Source organism: Globicephala melas, chromosome 4 (genome assembly GCF_963455315.2).
Source record: "Globicephala melas chromosome 4, mGloMel1.2, whole genome shotgun sequence".
In the NCBI taxonomy this organism is placed as follows: domain Eukaryota; kingdom Metazoa; phylum Chordata; class Mammalia; order Artiodactyla; family Delphinidae; genus Globicephala; species Globicephala melas.
The window spans coordinates 100,068,541-100,093,945 of record NC_083317.1 but is presented as its reverse complement, the minus strand read 5'-3'; the positions used below and the strand labels follow the sequence as shown (position 1 = coordinate 100,093,945).

Here is a 25,405-nt window from a genome sequence, read left to right as displayed (position 1 = left end):
GAAATGGATATAATTTACTTCCTTAGTATACTCCTAACTGGGGACTTACTCTTTTCCTATATTTTCTCCTGTCTCAGTGTCTTAAGACTAATTTTAGACCTTGACAGCACATGATCATAATACTTTTCTTCTTCCTCTAGCCACGTAATCATCTTTTGCATGTAGCATCCAACTTCTATCATTTTTAGCTTTTGGTTATGATGAGGATAGACAAAATATCTTTGGCTATGAAGTTCACACATCTACTTCTCTCATTAATATCTCATTTTTTTTCTGTTTATGCATGTGAATTTATTTTTCAATAAAATCATTATTGAGATTCTGGGGAGTTTTTACTTAAAGAATGATTTTGTAAGTTCAAAACATTTACAGTGGGAAATTTTATCCCCTAATTTATCTCTTTGTTACGTTTAAATGTTCATGTATCAAATTTTACTCAGCAAAAGTTGGGCATATCTGTGTTTGGTCAGTGCTTATTACTTTATTATTTATAAGTTTCCAAACACTATTTTTCTGCTTGTAGTCTTAAACTGTATAATTGAGTGTCTTGCCTTTTAAGAAGTTCTATGCAGCAATAACCATAGTGCAGCATGTAAGTCATATCATTTAGGAGTCAGTTAACTAATATGTTTCCATATTCCACAGTACTAGAAGTTGAGGATATAGACATGAAGAGTTAACATTCTTTTTAATCCCATCAGCACATAATTTTTCAGATACTTTACAAACTCACAAAAATTATGGTCTGATTATTTGGTACATGCTCTATTTAAAAGGAAAAAAAATCTCATTTTTCTTAAGAATATGTTTAATGGTCTGCCTTTGAAAAGCCAGTATGTTCATTTATCATACACATGGAAATAAAAATTGAGATGAACTATTGATGAAACAAATTTCTTAGATGTTTATCCTGTAAGAAATTCTCAAACACTGATTTGAAATTGAAATGATTAAGAATTTCTATTTCTGAAAGGGGCCTCACAGAATATATAAGCAAGCTCTAGTCCACATTTGCCTGGAAAAACATAAATCATTGTAGATGGGTCCATTATTAAATAGTTTCAAAGTCAAATTTTAATTTTAAAGGAAAAATGAAATCCCAAATCATGATGCTTAGTGAAAGTAGGAATAGTGGTTGGGTGTGGGATGGCGATGTATGTTCATTTTGATCTGTAGGGAATAATGAAACATCCATTAATCACATTTCTAAATGCATATCACAATAGATAAGACTTTAAAGGCTCTATCCAATTAATTAATTAAGCTTATATCTCTTTCAGGTATACCAATTATCCTCTTTAAGGGAATGAAGCTTAGGGAGCTATTTAGAGGGAAATTAATTCAAGGAGCTTTTGTTGAAATATTAAAGTCATGTGAACACCTTATCACATGAACTAGAACTGAAACTGGTTTTCCTTGTTATCATACTCAAGTCAGTATAATGCATTGATAAAGAACACACTAAACATTTCCAGAAGTAAGGTTTGTAATGTTTTAAAGTAGCAGAGCATATTTAACATGCTTGCTTTATGCTAGTTCAGAGACATAGATTTCTCTTTTGGAAAGCTGCCTTTAAGTTAAATACCAAAATCCTGGAAACTTCTGATAGTAGCCAGTGTTAATTATTTTCCTTTGAGATGAGTCAAGAAGAAGCAGAAAATTAATTTTCCATCTCTTGTTACTTGTACATAAATGAGATCAAAGTTTTCACTTTACTTTGACGCATAAAAGACATAGAATATTCATAGGGAACAGAATGAGGCTTTCTTGCATTTTTCCGTCTTTTAAAAAATGTGCACAGGAAACTTTATATAAAAACAGTATTGTTATAACAAAATTTGCTGACATTCTTTTTCCACCTAGCTTTTTCACGTTTGCTGCAGCTGCCTGAAGGAGCCTCCAGATGGCGCCCTAGTGCCCGTTCTCCCCGCCCAGTGGCCGACCAGCTGCCGGGGAGAATGAGCTTGGAGCTAGCGGCAGGGCTTAACCTGGTGCGGCTCAGAGGTGTGTTGCTGAAGGATTCGGGGAGGCAGCTGCAACAGGGCATCACTCACTGTCCAAGTATTTCCGTTTCTGAGCGCAAAAGGAAGAACTTGAGCGGGCGGCAGTTGGAGTGAAAATTGCTTTGTAGTATCTAAAAGCAGCATGGATCATGGGCATCTGAGCTGGTACGTGCAAGAGAAACTACTGAATGGAATTGTGCTGGGTAGGAACCCATCTGATTATTCTTTGTGTACCAAACGTTCTGTGTCCTGAATTGTGCCTATGTGTGTACACTCATCTCATTTTCACCTGGGTCATGGGGGTTTGGAATAAAATCTTTAATTTTTCCAACATGATATAATACAAGCTTTACAGAAGATTGTTTATTGATAAAATAGGACCCAAGTAATGGTCTCAAGAAACACATGACAATGGCACCAAAATACTTTTCTTTTATATTTCTTTGTCAGAGGAAAAAAAGAAAAAAGAAAAGAAAGAAAGTAAACCTAAACCATATCACCCTGTAATTTTACCAGGTATGACTTTTAGAAGCCAAAAAATATGTATATTTAACTACCATGGACTAAATATTAAATCACTTTTACCTGTAGGTGTAGACATAAACATACCTGTAAAATATGAATGATTTTCACATCTGTGTGCCAGAAAGAATGTTGTGTAGCTATGAAAACACTAAGGATGGAAAATATGTGTCTTGTGTATGTACATTTTGTGTGGTCTAATATGCCATGTAAATGTGTATTGTGTATGTGTAGACAATAACATGTATGTATATGTGAGCCAGATGCAGAAGTATTACACAGTTATAAAAATGCATGTGTTGGATATTAGATGCATTTTTGCACCTTCACACACACCTATTTCTATTAACTTAGTATGAAAATTATCTATTGAAAAAAACTGAATTTAAAAAATGTACTTGTTTCACTGTTATATTTTAAATTTTCCAAGTTTCATTCAGTTGTGCGCTTAGTTTTCTGTGCTTTTACATTCTGAGGAAAGGTTTTTTTAATATATTTTGAACATAAAATATTGGCTGAAGTGATTACATGGAAATAGGATGCATAGATATGTAAATACAGGTTCCCTGAACTTGAGATAACTATAGCCAAAATCCACAAGAGCTCTGAAAACTTGAGAGTTCTGACTAGGAGTTCATATTAGAAACTAGCCAGAAAATGAAAGATTCAAAAGTACAGAACTAAATTGGAAATAACAGATGCTGAGGTTTTATTCTTAGTATTAATAGTCTAAAGCTAATGTTAGACCACTTATAAACTTCTATGTATTCCCTTGTAACAGATGTGTAACATGAAGCAGATACTGAATTTTACATCCTGCCATTGCATAAAAGCAAATGTAACACAATTCAACATAAGAAATATGAATTGAGAGCTAACTATGTAAGATAATATGCTAAATAAAGCCTGAGATGCCAAGAAAAGTTAGAGGCAGTCCCTGACCTCAAAAATTGACCAGTCAAATGACTAGGATGGGCATATTTACAAAAATGAGTATATAGTAAAATACAGATCAAAATAAATGCTATTAGAGAACGGCATGCACAAGATATATAGCATTTAAATCGAGGGAGAAATCTGATTTAGGGGTTTTAATAGAGACCATATTGGAAGGCACTCCTCTCAAGGGATGGATGGAAAGAACAATTTTGATGGGTGAGGATGATAATGTCCAGTCAGACATTTAGTTTTTGTTGGGTACTGCCTTCTAAAATTGGTCTCAGATGTGAGCAGTAAGAGATCATATCATACAGGTGGGTGAGGCAGTATTGGAGATGGCCTTGAACATTAGGCTGAAAATTTTGGATTTTATCATTAGTTTGTGCCCAGTGCCACTAACAATATAGGCATTCAGTACTATTTTAGAAACCCTGAGTGCTGTGCCTAATAGTGAGAGCCAGTATGAAATTTTACAGTAATTTTATAATTAATTTATTGTGTATTTACCATATTGGAATATAAGTTCCAAGACACAGAAGTATTTCAATATTATATTCACAGAACCTAGAAATTTCTTGAAAAGTATTTATCTACCATATGAATGAATGAATGGTAAAATGAAGATAAGGCCAGGATTCTATATTATTTACATGTAGATTTCTTAATAGTCAGCAATGATTAACATCCTCAAAATTTACCAAGTCTTTGGAACTATTGTCCTAGCTGATTGCTTTTATGGCTCAGGTACTGCAAAGCAAGTTCCCTAGAATAACCACTATCGATGTTTAATCTTATTCTATTTTTTTAAAAAATCTTACTCCATTTTAACCTCTTACATGAATAGTTTTGCCTTCACGTTTTTAAAAGTATGAAAATAATTATAAACTGTATAATTATTCAGGCAGAATTCACCAGTTCATCTTTATATCTCTTCAGTAGACATATAGTGGATATATAACACATGTTAAACCAATAAATTTAGGGAAACAGGTGAAGAGTTTGAGGAATGCTTTTGCACTCTATAATAAAGATTTATCTTCTTACACGAACATCAAATATTTGGTTGTCTGCAACTTAGTTTAGGTCATACTCTCTAGAGCTCTTTTATAATTCTGAGAATACAAAGTAATTTCTTGAGAGATCCTTAGGTATTTGCTTCTACAGTTTTGGGGGGCACTGAGGTAGCCTGCTTGGGATCCCAGCCTCCATATACAGGTTGTCCTTTTCTCTGTCCCTGTGTAATGATATCTATACCTTTTATGATAGGTACATGTGAAGAAAAATTTTTGTCATTTGAAAAGATGACACTAGATGAAAATAAACATTTTAAAGAAACTTATAAATGTTTTTCAAATTATAAATGGATGTATAGGATGTATAGTGTCTTACAAATAAAAAGGCCAAATAAACAATGTCATTGAACCAACAGCATTAAAAATTGTACAAAGACCTGGAGTTTCCCCTTTTGTCCAAGACAGACCTTTCTTCTGTGATGATGACTTTTATATCTTAATTTGCTTTCATATAATTTCTCTAAAAGTCTACGAGTGGAATTCTTCAATTTAAAACTATGCGTTGATGGAATTTGTAAGTGTCAGTTAAACTGAGCATGCAGGATTTGTTTCACTGTGAGCTAATCTGCACAGAGTCAGGCTTTTTCTCTCATCAGTGTCAGTAAGATGAATTTACACAACAGTCCTGCTCTCCATTCTGCTGGATCTGCTGTTACTGTTTTATTTTTAACCCATGTGAGAAGAGGTAGTAAAATATAGTGATGCAAGACTTTCACCTTATTTTAAGCTCTGGGGCGTGGCGTGGCCTGGAGACTAATGGATTAGGGGAAGCTTATCTTGTTCAAATAAAGCTGGATATTCAGTTTCAGAGAAATATACTGCAGTGTGTACTGCAGGATTTTCCCCCTAGTGGTTGAATTAAAGCTGTTGTGTTTCTTATAATAATTGAAATAGACTTTTCTTTATATGTTGGAACTATTGATAGTTTGAAGGTTCTCTAACTTACGTTTTTAAAAACTTGTTTCAGGAGAGCATAAGTGATCATTTTGAAAGATACAAAAGTACAATTTTTATTTGAAAAATATACCAGAGGCTTTTCTTTATTTGGAAGACTAGGCATTCAAAAAACACAAATACAAAATATATACAAATAATGGAAATTTTCCACTACTGGATCCCATATCATGCTCCTCTTTCTTAGTATAAAGAAAAGTTTTCTTCCTCTGGTGTCCCGATATCACTGTTTTCTGTATTCAGTGTCCCTGAATCAGTTTAACATGATTTTTAGCTTTTCCAACCGTTCTGTAAACTCCTTAAAGAAAGGAAACAAATTCTGTGTTTCCTTGGAATCTTCCTATTTCACACTGCCAGCCACCAATGGCACTGAAGTTTGTTTACTGACAATTAAATAAAGATGAAATTCTTTTTTTTTAATACAAATTCAAATAAGTGGTTGTAGTCCTATAGAAGTGACTTATAAGGGGCAAAATGGAAATCTTTCTAAAAGCGCTGTATACTGGGAATGTTATATCTGACACACCACAGCAGAAAAAGAAAGTTCCTTCTCCTCAAATCAACTGTTTGAAATGAGACTCTTTTTAAAAAATAATATTTGAAATGCGGAGATATCTATAAAGGCACAAAACTTACCTTCACTCAATAAAGCTATTTACGTCTGAAACAGATACCTTCTGGCATACCTGTGTCTCTGGGGTGTTGTGTAACTGCAGGCAGAATATTCCAAAGTCAGAACTGCTAAAAGATAGGGCAAATCAGAAGAGTTCCTAACAGCAGAAATTAACCTTAAAGAACCTTAGAGGCATTGACATGCTTTAGAGCTGTTCCTGGGGGGGAAAAAAGCATGTAGTTTTTATAATGAGTATATTTATGAGCATACAACAACCTGCCACCAAGGTGGATAAAAATGAGAGTTAGTAGCAGCAAACTTCTATTTTAGGAAGTGCTAGAGGAAAATAACAAAGGATCTGTGGCTGTATTGTTAACAGAAGTGAACTTTTCTTCTATCTCTGGACCAAAGGCTAACAGAAGAGCTCTTAGTTACTAAGATGTATTCTTTTCTGATCTCAGGCTCATTAATGATGGAAGTAGGAGGGAGAGAGTATAAAGCAGCAGCTGCAGCTGTGGGCACTCAGATCATTTGTCACCTGGCATGAAGTTAGTGTTGGCAGCTCCGGAGTTCCAGCACAGAACACCAGGGAGCAAATGCCAACTGATTGTTGCTCCTCAGCAGCTTGCTGGCTAACTCCGCCTCATTCTTCAGATCTCCGTTGAAGTGTAGCTTCCTCCAAGTAGCTTTGTCTGACCTCTCTAGAATACACTTAGAATACACTTAGCACCTTTCGCTCTGCTATTATGGCCTCATATCCTCATCCTTGCCATCACGCGTAACGATTAAAGACCTGCTTGCCCTTCTCACTAGACTAAAAGCAAGAGCTGAGCCTTGTCCAATATTGCTCAGTGTCTGTGTCTGGCTTACAATATGTCGGTGAATATTTATGAATATTGTCTGTTACATGATGGTTTAATGACTACATATGTGCTTTGATGTCAGTAAAAGTTGCATTTGACTCTTGTTGTCACATATAACATGAGAAGTAACTAAACTCTTAGTCTCTGTCCTCATCTACTATCTGGGGCAGTTGTATACCTGCCTCTTAAAGGTGGTTCTTAAGGTTAAAAATAATATCTGTTATGATGATTATGATGATGATATGATAATTTTCTCCTGGGCTTCCTAAATATTAACTGATTTAATCCTCAAATAAAAAAGGCTTATCAAGTTTGTACTATTATCATTCTATTTTACATAAGAAATAGAGGCACAGAAAGGTTAAATTACTTGCCCCAGGTCACAGAGAGAATAATGAAAATAAAAGACCAAGAACAGTGCCCAGGAGAGAATGGACTTGTACTAAATGCTGGGATGGGATACTGCCATTTTATTTTAAGAAAGCTGATTCCCATGTAAATGAAAAATTATCCCACACAGTCAAGAACCATTTGTTCCTTGATTTCAGAGACTTCTGTTGCAGATGTTTTATGTGTAGAATTCCCATGGAAGCCAGATATGGTCAGAGAAAAACTAATGTGTATAATCTGAGAGGATCTTTATCTTTTACTAAGTATTTTACAGTTTTGGGTATAACAGAAACTAAGGAAATCCTTGTGAGAAATGTATTCTTGTATGGATGTCAGCATAAAAAGAAGCAAATGATAGCATGGCCCACTTTAATACTTTGCAGCATCCTTTATTTGTTTTATTTATAAATACTTTATCTATAAATTTTATTTTAATGATGTTTACTTTTTTCTCTCTATAAAATGTACACATATTTTTGTAGAAAATGTGTAAAATACAAAAAAAAACTACAAAGAAGAAAATAAAAGTAATATGTAATTATTCAACCCAAAGGTAACTACTATTACTACTTTGATATATTTCCTTTCTATCTTTTGACAAAATTGCAAATACATATGTTTATATACACACATACATTTGTATACACATTTTAATAAGAAATAATGTAATATAACTCACATCGTATATTGTGCCTATTATTTTGTCAGCAGTTCTTTAAAAATTATAATATTTAGTGCCTGTATGTTATTATATTGTGTGGCTGATCTCATAATTTTATTTTAAAATTTTGCTGTTGTTTAATAGACCCCTAATTTTGGAAATTCTCCCAAGTGGTCTGTTTCCAATTTCAGACCACTTAAACAGGATTGATGTGGTGCTTTACATAACAGATGTACCTCCTAAATAATCATATTTAGATGACTAATTAACAACTAATGATAAGGTTGTTAAAAAATAGTAATGCATTTCTACTCAGAAGAAAACAAGCTGAAAGATGCATTTGAGAATGGGCTCATGCTTAAGGAGATAAAAAGGAAAAAATAGAATTGAGATAGAAATGGATTAATGTTTAAGTGACCATGATATGCTATGAGTTATAAAGATCAACATTATAATCACCACTTTACTGTGACTAACTGGGGCTCAACAAAGTCAAATGACAAGATCAGGCTGCTTTAGTGGAATTGCCAGGATTCAAATATGTCTCATTTCTGGGCCGTTTATCTTTTTCATCCACCATACAGCCTACACAGCATGCTGGCTGTGCTCATAGCTCCACAAGATACTTAATTTCTTTGCACCTCAGTTTCCTCTTCCGTAAAATAGAAACAGTAATTCACACTGCCTAGGGTTTTTGTGATGATTAGTTTGAAAATTGTACGGAAACTGAGATCTTAAAGAATATATCCTACGGCTCAATGTTAGCATTGAGGCTGATATGTCATAAAGTACTCTCTCACACTGATAGAACTTGGGAATCCCCTGGGAGTTGAGGGACTGACAAAGGCTTGTTAATAATACAGTTTCCCGACATGAATCTAGGAGATTCAGATTCAAGAGTCTGAGATGGGTCACTGTCTTTGTTTTTAACAAGTTCCCTTGGTGATTTTGAAGATAGTATATTAAATGCCAAGCAGAGATATAGGCAACTAGAAAAATGAGGCTGAAGGGAGGATGAAAAGTTTAAGATGAGACATAGAAATTTGGCAGTTGTCAGATATTAGTTGGAAGTAGACTGAACCTCCTGCTGAGTTCTCCCACCCCCCAGGGAGAGCATAGCATGGCTGGAAACTGTAAGGATGTAAAAACAACTCAGGGCTTGAAGGCTTCATTTTCCTAGGTCGGCCATTTGAAATACAAAACACATTAAAGGAGCTTGAAATCGGAAGCAAGAATAATACTAAATTTGACTGAACAGAAATGGCAAACAGTAAAGTTTTACTGAGGTAGGTGGGATGTGCTTTATAGTATGTTGATTTTGAAAGTAAATGCACTGGATCCTTAATGCCTGTGTATCATAATCACAAGTACACTACCTAAAATGAGAAATTTGATTTGAATTTTTGATTTGACTTTTTTTGTGTGTGATATTTTAGGATTAGGTACTACCTTCTCTGCATAGCGATTGGATTTTTCCAGCCTTTCGAACTGCATAGTAATTGATAAAATTGATCTTGCCCACTACAGGAGGAGCTCCTGGAGGACAAGTTTCTTGATTCATTCAATGAGGGTTCTCAAGAAAAAGTTCTTGAGTGGATTACTTTTTAACCCATATTTTCATTATTTTTAATACTAGATAGAAATATTTTGTAACTTTTAAAAAGTTCTTTATGGGAAACGTTTACTACTAACTCTTTAAAATGATACTAAAGATTTTAGGACATTTACTTTTTTGTATTTTGGGTATTTGATGTTAATTTCTAAAGAGCACATTGAAGGAAACATTTCTGATATGTAACACCAGTGTTCTCTAAAACTGTGGGTTTATTTTTTTTCGGGAATTAGTAAACTGCCTAACAATTTCTTTAAAATTATTATTGAAGGTATTAAATTCCTTGTTGTACCTTCAGCTACAGAAAAATTTTCAGTTATGCCAACCAATGTTATGGATCTATTATTGAATAATAAACTTAATGGAGGCTAATATTTGACTGATAGGAAGTGACATTCCTAGTTTACTAATAGGCTTTTTCTGGTTAAATGTAACCAGTTCTCTACAGTTGTATTTTTGAATTGGTCCTTCACATACAATCTTAAAATCTTAGAGGGCTAAAGAGGACCTTGAGCAGTGATTTTCAGGATAAGATGAGAGTCTCTACAATTTCAAAGCACATTCAAAGAAGCTATGTCATAACTTCCCTTGCTAATTCATTGCCACGGGTCGTTACCTGCATTGTTGTGAAATTCTTAGTTAAACCCTTTCCAAAATCTCTCTTGCTGCTCTACAGGTCCACATCTTCTTGTTTAATCTTAGTAGCGACTGAGAAAATCTAGTCACGGTTCTTTCAATACATGTCATTTAAATATTAGAAGATTATTATCAAAATCTTCCTCAGCAGATATTTCAGACAAATTACCTACGTAGCCTGTGCTCTTCTGACTATTTCTTCTGCAGAGGGTCCAGAGCAGGGTGCTACATACTTCATATTCAGGTAGCTGCAAGACGGGCTTTTCCAGGCCTCCTTGTCTTCTTATTTCTATTTTAAAAAATAATTTTCCCTGGTTTTAGCTTTATCTGAACTCTTTTCTAGCTGTCACTTCTTGACCTTCTTTACTTGCCTTCTTACCTCCCACTCTTGACCAGCCATAATCAGAAACAAAGAAATGGCAGCTGAATCTTTAAAAAAATCACTTTAGTGTATGATTTTATATATTCATGATATTATATGTGAATTTCAGAGACACTTATCATCACTGTCCTTTAGGTATCTAGTGTTCATATGCAGAGCATTGTGCCAAATATTAAATGGGTTTATAAATAATGCAAAAGAGTAAACCTTGCCCTTGAGGTGTATATGTGACAGTAACAATAACATTACCACTCACTTGCTGTGTATTGAATCCTGATAACAATCCTAATGGTAGGTAATATAATGAATACACTGGAAAAAACAAAACAAAACAGAATTGTCTGACTAAATGATTGTCAGTTTCTTTGGCTGGTCTAATAATTCAGTTGACATAATACAGATTAATAGGAGCAAAATGAATTTGTTTTCATATATATGGGAGTCCCATAAAAATATGGGACCCAAAGGCAGTCAGGCAAATGAGGCTTATATGCCATCCTAAGATAAGGAAAGAAATGGGGGCCTGGAGCTTCAAAGGGGAAGAGGACAATTCACAGGAAAATGAGAAGAGCAGGTGTTTGGTAATCAGATGTTTGCCCTGCCACGCAGGCAAGTCTTTCCGTTAAAAAAAGTTATCTTTTGGGGGCTTCCCTGGTGGCGCGGTGGTTGAGAGTCCACCTGCCGATGCTAGGGGACACGGGTTCGTGCCCCAGTCCGGGAAGATCCCACGTGCCGCGGAGCGGCTGGGCCCGTGAGCCATGGCCGCTGAGCCTGCGCATCCGGAGCCTGTGCTCCGCAACAGGAGAGGCCACAACAGTGAGAGGACCGCGTACCGCAAAAAAGAAAAAAAAAAAGTTATCTTTTGTAATAGCTCTCTTTCTGGGCAAGGCCCTCTATCTAAATTCTTTTAGTCAGTTAAGGGAGAGGTAAAAGGTTTTCCTGGGTCTGCTGGGTCTTGATTGTCTTCAGTTCAAACTAATCCACATGCTAAAGTGGCACATTTTAGGGTGGCATATTCTGCTCTCCATCATGTTCATGCTGATCATTTCATCTGCTTCCTGAGTAATAACTTTTTTAGATGTAGGTAAAGACCATTCTTTCAGCTTAGAAATTTAACCTGATATCTCTGTTCCTTTAATAGGTAATCTTCAGTGATTTCACCACAGTTTTGTCCTACCCAGTTATAGTTACCAAAAAGTCCATGTTTTTTCTCATTCTTCTCATTTTGTAAGGTACCTTCTATTCTGGCACGTTTATGCATTTTTCAGTTTGGTAAAGTTGCTAAGGTCTCATTGATTGACACTTTCTACACAGAATCTTCTAGCCAATGTCAAATGGAGCTTATTATATAGGTTTCTCACATACAGGAAATTAGGTTCACTATAGATTGGCTTTGTCAAATTTATACCTATTTATTAAAATTGGGTATAATTCATTGCAATAAACTATTCTGATCTATGGTTATGATTTCATCAGTCAATTTCAGAGGCACCTTTTACTATCTATTGCCCCATTTTTTAGAATAATTTTTTTCAGCTTTGTAGATATGTTTTTTAAATTTTTTTCCCTGTTCTGTGTTGAAATATTCCTGGAAAAATAAAAGTGGAGAGTCACCCTAGCCTTTGTCAGTACTGCAAGATCAGGCAAATTACAAATGACCAGAGATAATGTGCTGAGTTTGTGAGACATGAAAAACGTCATCAATAAGATAAAGATATTGTTTGTCTGATTTGATCATCCATATCATGTGGAGAAGAATAAGAAAAACTAGGTTTGTATAATTATTAGGCTAAATATCAGAAAATGATGCTTTGTAGATTACTCTGCTGTATTTTTAACTTTTATTTACCTCTGATAAGCAAACTACAGAGCTTGAGAAATTGTTCTGTTTAATTTTATCTAAAACTCTACTTAAACAGATTAATTACTGATTTGTGTTTTGTTATAAAAAACATTGTAGAGGAGGAAATTTCTTGTATGACAGGTAGGGAATGAAGTGTTCCGAAATTTTTGTTTGCAGTGGTTTCCTAGGATCTGATTTAAAAAGTAAATGATATCAAAACTAATTTATTACAAAGATAAATGTGAAGTGGAGATTAATAGGAATAAAAGAATTTCATCCAATAAGACTCCAGGAAAGGGGCTTCCCTGGTGGCGCAGTGGTTGAGAGTCTGCCTGCCAATGCAGGGGACACGGGTTCGTGCCCTGGTCCGGGAAGATCTCACATGCCACAGAGCGGCTGGGCCCGTGAGCCATGGCCGCTGAGCCTGCGCGTCCAGAGCCTGTGCTCCGCAACCGGAGAGCCCACAACAGTGAGAGGCCCGCATACCGCAAAAAAACAAAAAACAAACAAACAAAAAACTCCAGGAAATATGCTTTCTTTGAAAACTGCAGTGATGATACAGTGATGATACAGTTGATATCTGGGGCTTCATTTTGATAGGGTAGTCTATTTACTTACTGTCTCAAATGTCAGCAATGTGTGCGTGAAGACTCATTTTCAGGTATTAAAACTAAATAGAATACATCAAATTATACTGCATAAAGGCAAGAATAAGGCCTGGGAAATAGCAGAAAGGCCTTTACCCCCAACCCCATTTTTATTTTGTTATTTTGCTTTAGTTCTATACAACACCCCCCTTGTTTTCTCTGCTTTCCATCTCCATCCCACACCTGGAACAATCTGGAGTAAAGAAATCCCTATGTGAAGAACTCCAATAAGATTAGAACACTGTGAAAATAAGGTAGTGGTGGGGGGATAGGTAGGAGAGGCAACCGAAAGGGTTTACTTACCTTCCAAAATACATGCATCTGCACCTGCAAGAAGAATTTTGCCATCATACTCCACTCTTTATTATTTAGATACGTCTCTGCTTTGCAGAGATTTGGCTGTAACCCCAGACTTGCTTCTCTGGAACACCTAACTCTTCTTGGCTGCCAGCAGTATAAGGTCTCCTTAGGAAGGATTCATCTTCAACACAGGGAAGAGACTGTTTGGCTACATGTGTGTGACACATAAATGACAGCATAAATGTGACAGCATAATGCATATGCTGACAGCATAAATGAATCCAGATTCCAAATGTAAAGGGTGACAGCATAAATGAATCCAGATTCCAAATGTAAAGGGTTTGGGTGCACTCTTTCATGCTTTCCCAATCATGCCTCTTTTTCCACCTTTTTAAAAGACATTTTGAGATTCGTGTACCTTAAATACATTTCAGTGAAGTGCATACTCAAATATATTTCATGAGGTCTCCCTTAGCTTCATACATAACATTTAATCATCTGTATGTCCAATCATTTCACCGTGGTTACATGCATTAGTTAGTCAAATATTTGTTTTCCTTTCAGTGCTACTCTGTTACTTTTTAACCTTCCTTGAAGAAATTTTAATACTTCATAAAAAGAAAATGTACCATACACAGTGATCCTTTCAATCCTCCAGTGGGAGAATATAATATGTGCTGGAATTTTGGATTCCTGATCTTGAGAAGTATTTATTTGTAAAATCTAAATATTTAAAAATATGACAAAGCAAAACATAAATATCTGCTAGTATCTTTCTTTTGACTACCAAACACATAATACAGCTATAATCACTATAGTAGGGAAGAGACCATTTTACATTTCTTATTCTTAACATATTCTTTCTGGGAACATCTACTCAGAATTAAAGCCTCATCAGAAACAAGATAATAGATGCTCATGTAAAGATAGTAATATAGTGGGGCATACTTAATGTGAATTCTGCTATCTCCTTCATCCATAAGTGAAAAATATTAGAGCTATGGAATCTCTGTATTTAAAAGGACATTAAAAGCATTACAGTCTAGCATCTAAGGGGAAGAGGTAGTAGTATGGGATGAAACTGTTGAGAGAACTTGGGACCAGATTGTTTGGCACCTTTCATGTCAATTCAAACTTTGAGCTTTTATTCACTGGACACTGGAGGCTTACCTGTGGTTTCTGCATGGGATAATAGGACTATTGCTTTGTGTGTTAGAAGGATAATCCTAGCAACAATGTGAAGAATGAATTAGAAAAAAAGTCTTGTTGGGAGAAAATGTGAAACCAAGCAAGTCAGTTGCAGTAGTGATGGAAAGGAGGGAAAAGATTTAGGAAGGCATTTTAGAAGTATATTAACAGGCAAGGGAAAGCAAAGAGTTAAGGATTACTCTGAGATTTCTAGTTCATGTGATTGGGTAGCTAATGATGCCATTAATCATAATAAGGAAGAGCAACTAAGGTGTTTTCAGAGGAGAATTCAGATTTTAAGGGGAAAATGGGATAGTGGAGTGGGACAATGAGTTATTTTTTTAAACATCTTTATTGGAGTATAATTGCTTTACAGTGGTGTGTTAGTTTCTGCTTTATAACAAAGTGAATCAGTTATACATATACATATGTTCCCATATCTCTTCCCTCTTGCGTCTCCTTCCCTCCCACCCTCCCTATACCACCCCTCCAGGCGGTCACAAAGCACCGAGCTGATCTCCCTGTGCTATGTGGCCGCTTCCCACTAGCTATGTACCTTACGTTTGGTAGTATATATATGTCCATGCCTCTCTCTCGCTTTGTCACAGCTTACCCTTCCCCCTCCACATATCCTCAAGTCCATTCTCTAGTAGGTCTGTGTCTTTATTCCTGTCTTACCCCTAGGGTCTTCATGACATTTTTTTTCTTAAATTCCATATATATTTAAAGGAAAAAAAAAGGAAATTTCATATATATGTGTTAGCATACGGTATTTGTCTTTCTCTTTTTGACTTACTTCACTCTGTTTGACAGACTCTAGGTCTATCCACGTCATTACAAATAGCTCAATTTCGTTTCTTTTTATGGCTGTAATATTCCATTGTATATATGTGCCACATCTTCTTTATCCATTCATCTGATGATGGACACTTAGGTTGTTTCCATCTCCGGGCTATTGTAAATAGAGCTGCAATGAACATTTTGGTACATGACTCTTTTTGAATTATGGTTTTCTCAGGGTATATGCCCAGTAGTGGGATTGCTGGGTCATATGGTAGTTCTATTTGTAGTTTTTTAAGGAACCTCCATACTGTTCTCCACAGTGGCTGTATCAATTTACATTCCCACCAACAGTGCAAAAGGGTTCCCGTTTCTCCACACCCTCTCCAGCATTTATTGTTTCTAGATTTTTCAATGATGACCATTCTGACTGGTGTGAGATGACATCTCATTGTAGTTTTGATTTGCATTTCTCTAATGATTAATGATGTTGAGCATTCTTTCATGTGTTTGTTGGCAGTCTGTATATCTTCTTTGGAGAAATGTCTATTTAGATCTTCTGCCCATTTTTGGATTGGGTTCTTTGTTTTTTTGTTATTGAGCTGCTTATAAACCTTGGAGATTAGTCCTTTGTCAGTTGCTTCATTTGCAAATATTTTCTCCCATTCTGAGGGTTGTCTTTTGGTCTTGTTTATGGTTTCCTTTGCTGTGCAAAAGCTTTGAAGTTTCATTAGGATCCATTTGTTTATTTTTGTTTTTATTTCCATTTCTCTAGGAGGTGGGTCAAAAAGGATCTTGCTATGATTTATGTCATAGAGTCTTCTGCCTACATTTTCCTCTAAGAGTTTGATAGTTTCTGGCCTTACATTTAGGTCTTTAATCCATGGAAATGCTTTCAGTTTTTCACCATTGAGGATGATGTTGGCTGTGGGCTTGTCATATATGGCCTTTATTATGTTGAGGAAAGTTCCCTCTATGCCTACTTTCTGCAGGGTTTTTATCATAAATCGGTGTTGAATTTTGTCGAAAGCTTTCTCTGCATCTATTGAGATGATCATATGGTTTTTCTCCTTCAATTTGTTAATATGGTGCATCACGTTGATTTATTTGCGTATATTGAAGAATCCTTGCATTCCTGGAATAAACCCCACTTGATCATGATGTACGATCCGTTTAATGTGTTGTTGGATTCTGTTTGCTAGTATTTTGTTGAGGAATTTTGCATCTATGTTCATCAGTGATATTGGCCTACAGTTTTCTTTCTTTGTGACATCCTTGTCTGGTTTTGCTATCAGGGTGATGGTGGCCTCGTAGAATGAGTTTGGGAGTGTTCCTCCCTCTGCTATATTTTGGAAGAGTTTGAGAAGGATAGGTGTTAGCTCTTCTCTAAATGTTTGATAGAATTCGACTGTGAAGCCATCTGGTCCTGAGCTTTTTTTGTTGGAAGATTTTTAATCACAGTTTCAATTTCAGTGCTTGTGATTGGTCTGCTCACGTTTTCTATTTCTTCCTGATTCAGTCTTGGCACGTTGTGCATTTCTAAGAATTTGTCCATTTCTTCCAGGTTGTCCGTCTTATTGGCATAGAGTTGCTTGTAGTAATCTCTCATGATCTTTTGTATCTCTGCAGTGTCAGTTGTTACTTCTCCTTTTTCATTTCTAATTCTATTGATTTGAGTCTTCCCCTTTTTTTCTTGATGGGTCTGGCTAATGGTTTATCAATTTTATCCTCTCAAAGAACCAGCTTTTAGTTTTATTGAGCTTTGCTATTGTTTCTTTCATTTCTTTTTCATTTATTTCTGATCTGATTTTTATGATTTCTTTCCTTCTGCTAACTTTGGGGTTTTTTTGTTCTTTCTCTAATTGCTTTAGGTGCAAGGTTAGGTTATTTATTCGCGATGTTTCCTGTTTCTTAAGGTAGGATCGTATTGCTATAAACTTCCCTCTTAGAACTGATTTTGCTACATCCCATAGGTTTTGGGTCATTGTGTCTCCATTGTCATTTGTTTCTAGGTATTTTTTTAATTTCCTCTTTGATTTCTTCAGTGATCACTTCATTATTAAGTAGTGTATTGTTTAGCCTCCATGTGTTTGTATTTTTTACAGATCTTTTCCTGTAATTGATATCTAGTCTCATAGCATTGTGGTCGGAAAAGATACTTGATACAATTTCAATTTTCTTAAATTTACCAAGGCTGGATTTGTGACCCAAGATATGATCTATCCTGGAGAATGTTCCATGAGCACTTGAGAAAAATGTGTATTCTGTTGTTTTTGGATGGAATGTCCTATAAATATCAATTAAGTCCATCTTGTTTAATGTATCATTTAAAGCTTGTGTCTCCTTACTTATTTTCATTTTGGATGATCTGTCCATTGGTGAAAGTGGGGTGTTAAAGTCCCCTACTATGAATGTGTTACTGTTGATTTCCCCTTTTATGGCTGTTAGTATTTGCCTTATGTATTGAGGTGCTCCTATGTTGGGTGCATAAATATTTACAATCGTTATATCTCCTTCTTGGATTGATCCCTTGATCATTATGTAGTGTCCTTCTTTGTCTCTTCTAATAGTCTTTATTTTAAAGCCTATTTTGTCTGATATGAGAATTGCTACTCCAGCTTTCTTTTGGTTTCCATTTGCATGAAATATCTTTTTCCATCCCCTTACTTTCAGTCTGTATGTGTCTCTAGGTCTGAAGTGGGTCTATTGTAGACAGCAAATATATGGGTCTTGTTTTTGTATCCATTCAGCCAATCTGTGTCTTTAGGTGGGAGCATTTAGTCCATTTACATTTAAGGTAATTATTGATATGTATGTTCCTATTCCCATTTTCTTAATTGTTTTGGGTTCGTTATTGTAGGTCTTTTCCTTCTCTTGTGTTTCTTGCCTAGAGAAGTTCCTTTAGCAGTTGTTGTAAAGCTGGTTTTGTGGTGCTGAACTCTCTCAGCTTTTGCTTGTCTGTAAAGGTTTTAATTTCTCCATCAAATCTGAATGAGATTCTTGCTGGGTAGAGTAATCTTGGTTGCAAGTTTTTCTCCTTCATCACTTTAAATATGTCCTGCCACTCCCTTCTGGCTTGCAGAGTTTCTGCTGAAAGATCAGCTGTTAACCTTATGGGGATTCCCTTGTGTGTTATGTGTTGTTTTTCCCTTGCTGCTTTTAATATGTTTTCTTTGTATTTAATTTTTGACAGTTTGATATATATGTGTCTTGGCGTGTTTCTCCTTGGATTTATCCTGTATGGGACCCTCTGTGCTTCCTGGACTTGATTAACTATTTCCTTTCCCATATTAGGGAAGTTTTCAACTATAATCTCTTCAAATATTTTCTCAGTCCCTTTCTTTTTCTCTTCTTCTTCTTCTGGAACCCCTATAATTCGAATGTTGGTGCATTTAATGTTGTCCCAGAGGTCTCTGAGAGTGTCCTCAGTTCTTTTCATTCTTTTTTCTTTATTCTGCTCTGCAGTAGTTATTTCCACTATTTTATCTTCCAGGTCACTTATCCGTTCTTCTGCCTCAGTTATTCTGCTATTGATCCCATCTAGGGTATTTTTAATTTCATTTATTGTGTTGTTCATCGTTGTTTGTTTCATCTTTAGTTCTTCTAGGTCCTTGTTAAATGTTTCTTGCATTTTGTCCATTCTATTTCCAAGATATTGGATCATCCTTACTATCATTATTCTGAATTCTTTTTCAGGTAGACTGCCTATTTCCTCTTCATTTGTTAGGTCTGGTGGGTTTTTATATTGCTCCATCAGCTGCTGTGTGCTTTTCTTCTTCTCATTTTGCTTATCTTACTGTGTTTGGGGTCTCCTTTTTACAGGCTGCAGGTTCGTAGTTCCTGTTGTTTTTGGTGTCTGTCCCCAGTGGCTAAGGTTGTTTCACTGGGTTGTGTAGGCTTCCTGGTGGAGGGGACTAGTGCCTGTGTTCTGGTGGATGAGGCTGGATCTTGTCTTTCTGGTGGGCAGGTCCACCTCTGGTGGTGTGTTTTGGGGTGTCTGTGGACTTATTATGATTTTAGGCAGCCTCTCTGCTAATGGGTGGGGTTGTGTTCCTGTCTTGCTAGTTGTTTGGCATAGGATGTCCAGCACTGTAGCTTGCTGGTCGTTGAGTGAAGCTGGGTGCTGGTGTTGAGATGGAGATTTCTGGGAGATTTTCTCCATTTGATATTATGTGGAGCTGGGATGTCTTTTGTGGACCAGTGTCTTGAAGTTGGCTCTCCCACCTCAGAGGCACAGTACTGACTCCTGGCTGCAGCACCAAGAGCCTTTCATCCACACGGCTCAGAATAAAAGGGAGAAAAAGTAGAAAGAAAGAATTAGTAGAAGTAGAAAGAAAGAAAGAAAGAAAGAAAGGAGGGAGGGAGGGAGGAAGGAACGAAGGAAGGAAGGAAGGAGGGAAGGAAGGAAAAGAAGAAAGAATGAAGATAAAGTAAAATAAAATAAAGTAAGATAAAAGATAATAAAGTTATTAAAATTAAAAAAATTATTAAGAGAAAAAAAGAAAACAGAAAATGGACGGATAGAACCCTAGGAACACTGGTGGAAGCAAAGCTATACAGACAAAATCTCACACAGAAGCATACACATACACACTCACAAAAAGAGGAAAAGGGGAAAAAATCATAAATCTTGCTCTCAAAGTCCACCTCCTCAATTTGGGATGAGTCATTGTCTAAAGGAGGGAAGGAGGGAAAGAAAAAAAAAAAAAAGGACGGATAGAACCCTAGGACAAATGGTGGAAGCAAAGATATACAGACAAAATCTCACACAGAAGCATACACATATACACTCACAAAAAGAGGAAAAGGGGGAAAAAAAATCATAAATCTTGCTCTCAAAGTCCAGCTCCTCAATTTGGGATGATTCGTTGTCTATTCAGGTTTCCACAGATGCAGGGTACATCAAGTTGATTGTGGAGCTTTAATCCGCTGCTTCTGAGGCTGCTGGGAGAGATTTCCCTTTCTCTTCTTTGTTCTCACAGCTCCCAGGGGCTCAGCTTTGGATTTGGCCCCGCCTCTGCGTGTAGGTTGCCGGAGGGCCTCTGTCCTTCGCTCAGACAGGACAGGGTTAAAGGAGCCGCTGATTCGCGGGGTCTGGCTCACTCTGGCCGGGGGCGGGGAGGGAGGGGCACGGAGTGCGGGGCGGGGCTGCGGCGGCAGAGGCCGGTGTCACGTTGCGCCAGCCTGAGGCACGCTGTGCCTTCTTCTGGGGGAGTTGTCCCTGGATCCCGGGACCCTGGCAGTGGCGGGCTGCACAGGCTCCCCGGAAGGGGGGTGTGGATAGTGACCTGTGCTCCCACACAGGCTTCTTGGTGGCGGCAGCAGCAGCCTTAGTGTCTCATGCCTGTCTCTGGGGTCCGCGCTTTTAGCCGGGGCTCGCGCCCGTCTCTGGAGCTCCTTTAAGCAGCGCCCTTAATCCCCTCTCCTCGCGCACCAGGAAACAAAGAGGTAAGAAAAAGTCTCTTGCCTCTTCGGCAGGTCCAGACTTTTCCCTGGACTCCCTCCCGGCTAGCGGTGGTGCACCGACCCTCTGCAGGCTGTATTCACGCCGCCAACCCCAGTCCTCTCCCGGTGCTCCGACCGAAGCCCGAGCCTCAACTCCAGGCCCCACCCGCCCCGGCGGGTGAGCAGACAAGCCTCTCAGCCTGGTGAGTGCCGGTCGGCCCTGATCCTCTGTGCGGGAATCTCTCTGCTTTGCCTTCCGCACCCCTGTTGCTGCGCTCTCCTCCGCAGCTCCGAAGCTTTCCCCCTTCGCCTCCCGCAGTCTCCGCCCGCGAAGGGGCTTCCTAGTGTGCGAAAACCTTTCCTCCTTCACGGCTCCCTCCCACTGGTGCAGGTCCCGTCCCTATTCTTTTGTCTCTGTTTATTCTTTATTCTTTTGCCCTACCCAGGTACGTGGGGAGTTTCGTGCCTTTTGGGAGGTATGAGGTCTTCTGCCAGCGTTCAGTGGGTGTTCTGTAGGAGTTGTTCCACACGTAGATGTATTTCTGGTGTATCTTTGGGGAGGAAGGTTATCTCCGCGTCTTACTCTTCCGCCATCTTCCCGGAAGCCCACCAGGACAATAAGTTTTGAGGTGGTCATGCTGAGTTCATTACCTGTGGACATACATGTAAAGCAGTGTTTCTTAACCTTGGCTACTATTAACCTTCTGGGCTGGATAATTCTTTAATCTGGGGAGCTACCTTGTGCACTGTAGGATGTTTAGCCGAATCCCTGGCCTCTATCCAATAGATGCAAACAACATGCCTCTTACTTGTGCCATTCAAAAATGTCTCCAGATTTTTCCAAGTGTTCTCTGAGGCAGGGACAAAATTGCCCTCAGTTGAGAACCACTGACATAGAGACAGCAAGGAGGTTGGTGCAATTGTGTGACAAGAATTTAGGATACAGATGAAACTTGAAATCAATATTTAGAATCATCAATAACAGCAATTTAAGCAATGTGAGAAGATGAGACTGTGCAGGGGAAGAATGTAAATGATTATATAGTTAACCATTTTTTGCTTGAACAGAGACTGAAAATTCCTAAATTCATGAGGTAGATTGAGGCAGCTCATTCTATTTCTAGATACTGTCAAATGCTTTATATTATCATTGTTATGTTTTTACATATTGAGCCATGTTGAGCCAAAATTAATCTTTTCATAACTTTCATTCTTTGGTCCTGCAATATAGTGATTTGTAAGATATATATATATTTGGATGGAATTTCCTGAGCAGTAGACCACTGGGAGCATCTTTGATTATAGGGTTTGGTTTCTAGCCCTCAGTTCCTGAAAATGTTTCAGAGAGGTAAAGGTGAAATTGGTGTCTTGCTATTCATAACAAGCCCTTGCACCACAACTGGGTTTATGTTAATGAGGGTGGCTTTTGGAGAGCACCTAAGGACAGAGGGCTGGTTGCCAGGGGAACCAACCATGGAATAAAGGGTTGGAAATCTTGCCCCACCTTCTGATTTCCAGGAGGGGAGAGGGGCTAGAGGTGGAATCAATCACCAGTGGCCAGTAAGTTAATCAATCATGCCTACATAATGAAGCCTCCATAAAAACACAAAAAGGAGGGTGTTTGGAGAGCTTCCAGGTTGGGGAACCAGAACACTTTGATGTGCCACAGTGCCAGGCCCCAAGCTCCACAGGGACAGAAGATCCTTTGTTCTGAACCTCACCCTATATACATCTTCATCTGGCTATTGATTCGTATTCTTTAATATCCTTGGTAATTAATTGATAATTTGGTGAGTAAATAGATTTCCTGAGTCTGTGAGTCAGGAAGTATAGGTAAAAGCCTGGACTTGCAATTGGCATCCTGAGCTGGAGGTGGTCATTGGAACCTGCAAATTGTAGCTGGTAGTGTCAGAAGCACAGGCAACCTAGACTTGCAATTGGTCTCTGAAGTGGGGGGCATCCTTTTGGGACTGAGTCCTTGACCTGTGGAATCTGATGCTGTGTCCAGGGAGATAATGTTGAATTGAGTTGATACCCAGCTGGTGTCCTGAGAATCCTTTATTGGTGTGGAGAAGCTCTCTATTCCCACACACATTGGAATTGGTATCAGAACCTATTTAGGTCCTAATTTTGTTTTCATGGGACACAAAATAAATCTATTAGGACAAGTCAAATTACTGTTTCTAAATCCCTTCACATATTTTAATACAGCTATTGAATTAATTTATAGAATTCACTATTATTGTCTCTTGCTATAGACCCTTAATATTTTCAATTTTTCTTTATATGTTATATTGTAAGACTTTTTGCATCATGAGCACTCTTGATGGTGACCATTTGAAATATCCTTCATAAGGTATAGAGCAGAGAACTGAACAAACTCCATGTTGTCCTGTCCAGTTTAGAGGAAAATAAGCCTTCAGTTTCCTGGGTTTGGTCATAGTCTATTTATTAAAACATCTCAAAATTGCATTAGCTTTTTTGTCAGCTGCATTATACCATTGTCTCTTTATTTTTTATTTTGTATGAACTTCCTGTTAAATCACATTCCATATCATATACTACTGATTTTTTTTTGTTTATAACTCAAACATGGAAATTTATATTCATCCTTTTAAAAATACACTCTCCTCAACCTAAGTGTGCATCAACAGATGAATGGATAAAGAAGATGTGGCACGTATATACAATGGAATATTGCTCAGCCATAAAAAGAAATGAAACTGAGTTATTTGTAGTGAGGTGGATGGACCCAGAGTTTGTCATACAGAGTGAAGTAAGTCAGAAAGAGAAAAACAAATACCGTATGCTTACACATATATATGAAATCTAAAAGAAAAAATAGTCATGAAGAACGTAGGGGCATGACCAGAATAAAGATGCAGACGTACTAGAGAATGGACTTGAGGACACGGGGAGGGGGAAGGGTAAGCTGGGACAAAGTGAGAGTGGCATGGACATATATACACTACCAAATGTAATGTAAAACCGATAGCCTAGTGGGAAGCAGCCGCATAGCACAGGGAGATCAGCTCCGTGCTTTGTGACCACCTAGAGGGGTGGGATAGGGAGGGTGGGGGTGGGGAGACGCAAGAAGGAAGAGATATGGGGATATATGTATATGTATAGCTGATTCACTTTGTTTTAAAGCAGAAACTAACACACCATTGTAAAGCAATTATACTACAGTAAAGACGTTTAAAAAAAAATACACTCCTTTTCATCATTTCAACCTGCCTGATCATTTTGGATTATGATTTCATCATCCAACATTTTAAAAATTTCTCCCAGTTTCATACCATCTATACAGTTGATCTGCATACCCCACAAACATATTCATCCAAGTCATTAATAAAAATGTGAGTAAGTTACATCCAGAATTAATGGGATTAAATAGTGCTATGGATGTTCTCTTCAGTGATTTTCCAGCTATTTTTTTTACTTAAAGGTCTTTTTATTTTTATGGAGTACTATAGAAATGAGACTCATATGGGTAAACATGCTCAGCCTATCCCACACAGAACTTCCAAATGTAATCCTCCTATATGAAATGGTAAGCTAAAATATGTTCCATTTATAGAATGGAATGGAATATTGTCATGGGGAGAATGATTTTTATTAAGTGATAAAGTAGTGTTAAGTGATAAAAGCAGGATACAAATTTGAACTCTAAATAGGACATCACCTTTTATAGACAGATTTAGATATATATAAATATAGACCTAGCGTTAGGTATAGAGAACACCAGAATCTAAACGATGATTCCCTCTAACGTGGTAATTATGGTTGATATTTTCTCTTAATATTTTGTAGTCTTAAATGCTATGTAATGAATTTGCCACCTTTATATGCAGAAAATACATATTAAAATATACTTCTACATTATATAACTCTGAATTAACAAAGTTAAAAACAGAGAAGTATGTTGGGTGGGTCTGTAGCCAGAAATGGTGAGTCAGAGGCAGGTTGATTAGAGAAGATTTGTGCTGGTCTGAATGGGATGAAGACTTAACACCAAGTGATAAAGAAGGTCATGAAGCTGTAAACTAGCAGAAAAATTATTTTGCAATTCATCCAAACACATTAATTTCATGTCACTTGTCACATGTCCCATTTAAAGGAGAAAAAGCAGTTTGTGGACATGAAATAGTTCTTCTATTATTAAGTACGCCCAAAGAAAATGTTGACAAAAGAAAAAAGATGTTTTGTTTTTGTAATGAAGCCTACAGACCTTCAAATATAATTCAGGGATTAATATTTGAATTCAAATCACTGTCTTTAAAAGCCCAAAGAGCTAATAATATTAAATCATCTATCTATGTATTTCTAATTATTTTTTAAGCAGGCTGAATCCCATATTAAATGTAAAAGCACACTTTCTTACTAAAAAAAAGTAAATGGAAAATTACCAAGGACATTTTCTTTGTAATTTGGGAGATGAGAGAGATAGCTAATGCTAACCACTATGTGTATAGCTGCAAATGAAAAGCTGTTTTATAATGTTTATCCAAAGCAGATATTAGTGTGGTAGATGGTTTTAAGCATTCCATTTAG

At 37.2% G+C, this 25,405-nt stretch overlaps 1 long non-coding RNA gene across 1 annotated transcript in view; it reads left to right on the top strand.

Annotated features, from left to right (window-relative positions):
• The first annotated feature begins 1,978 nt into the window (after positions 1 to 1,978).
• LOC138842660 (uncharacterized) overlaps positions 1,979 to 25,405 on the top strand; it is a 373,402-nt gene continuing 349,975 nt past the window's right edge. The window contains exon 1 of the long non-coding RNA XR_011377390.1: positions 1,979 to 2,168. This is a non-coding gene — a long non-coding RNA (uncharacterized lncRNA). The remainder of the gene's footprint in view (positions 2,169 to 25,405) is intronic.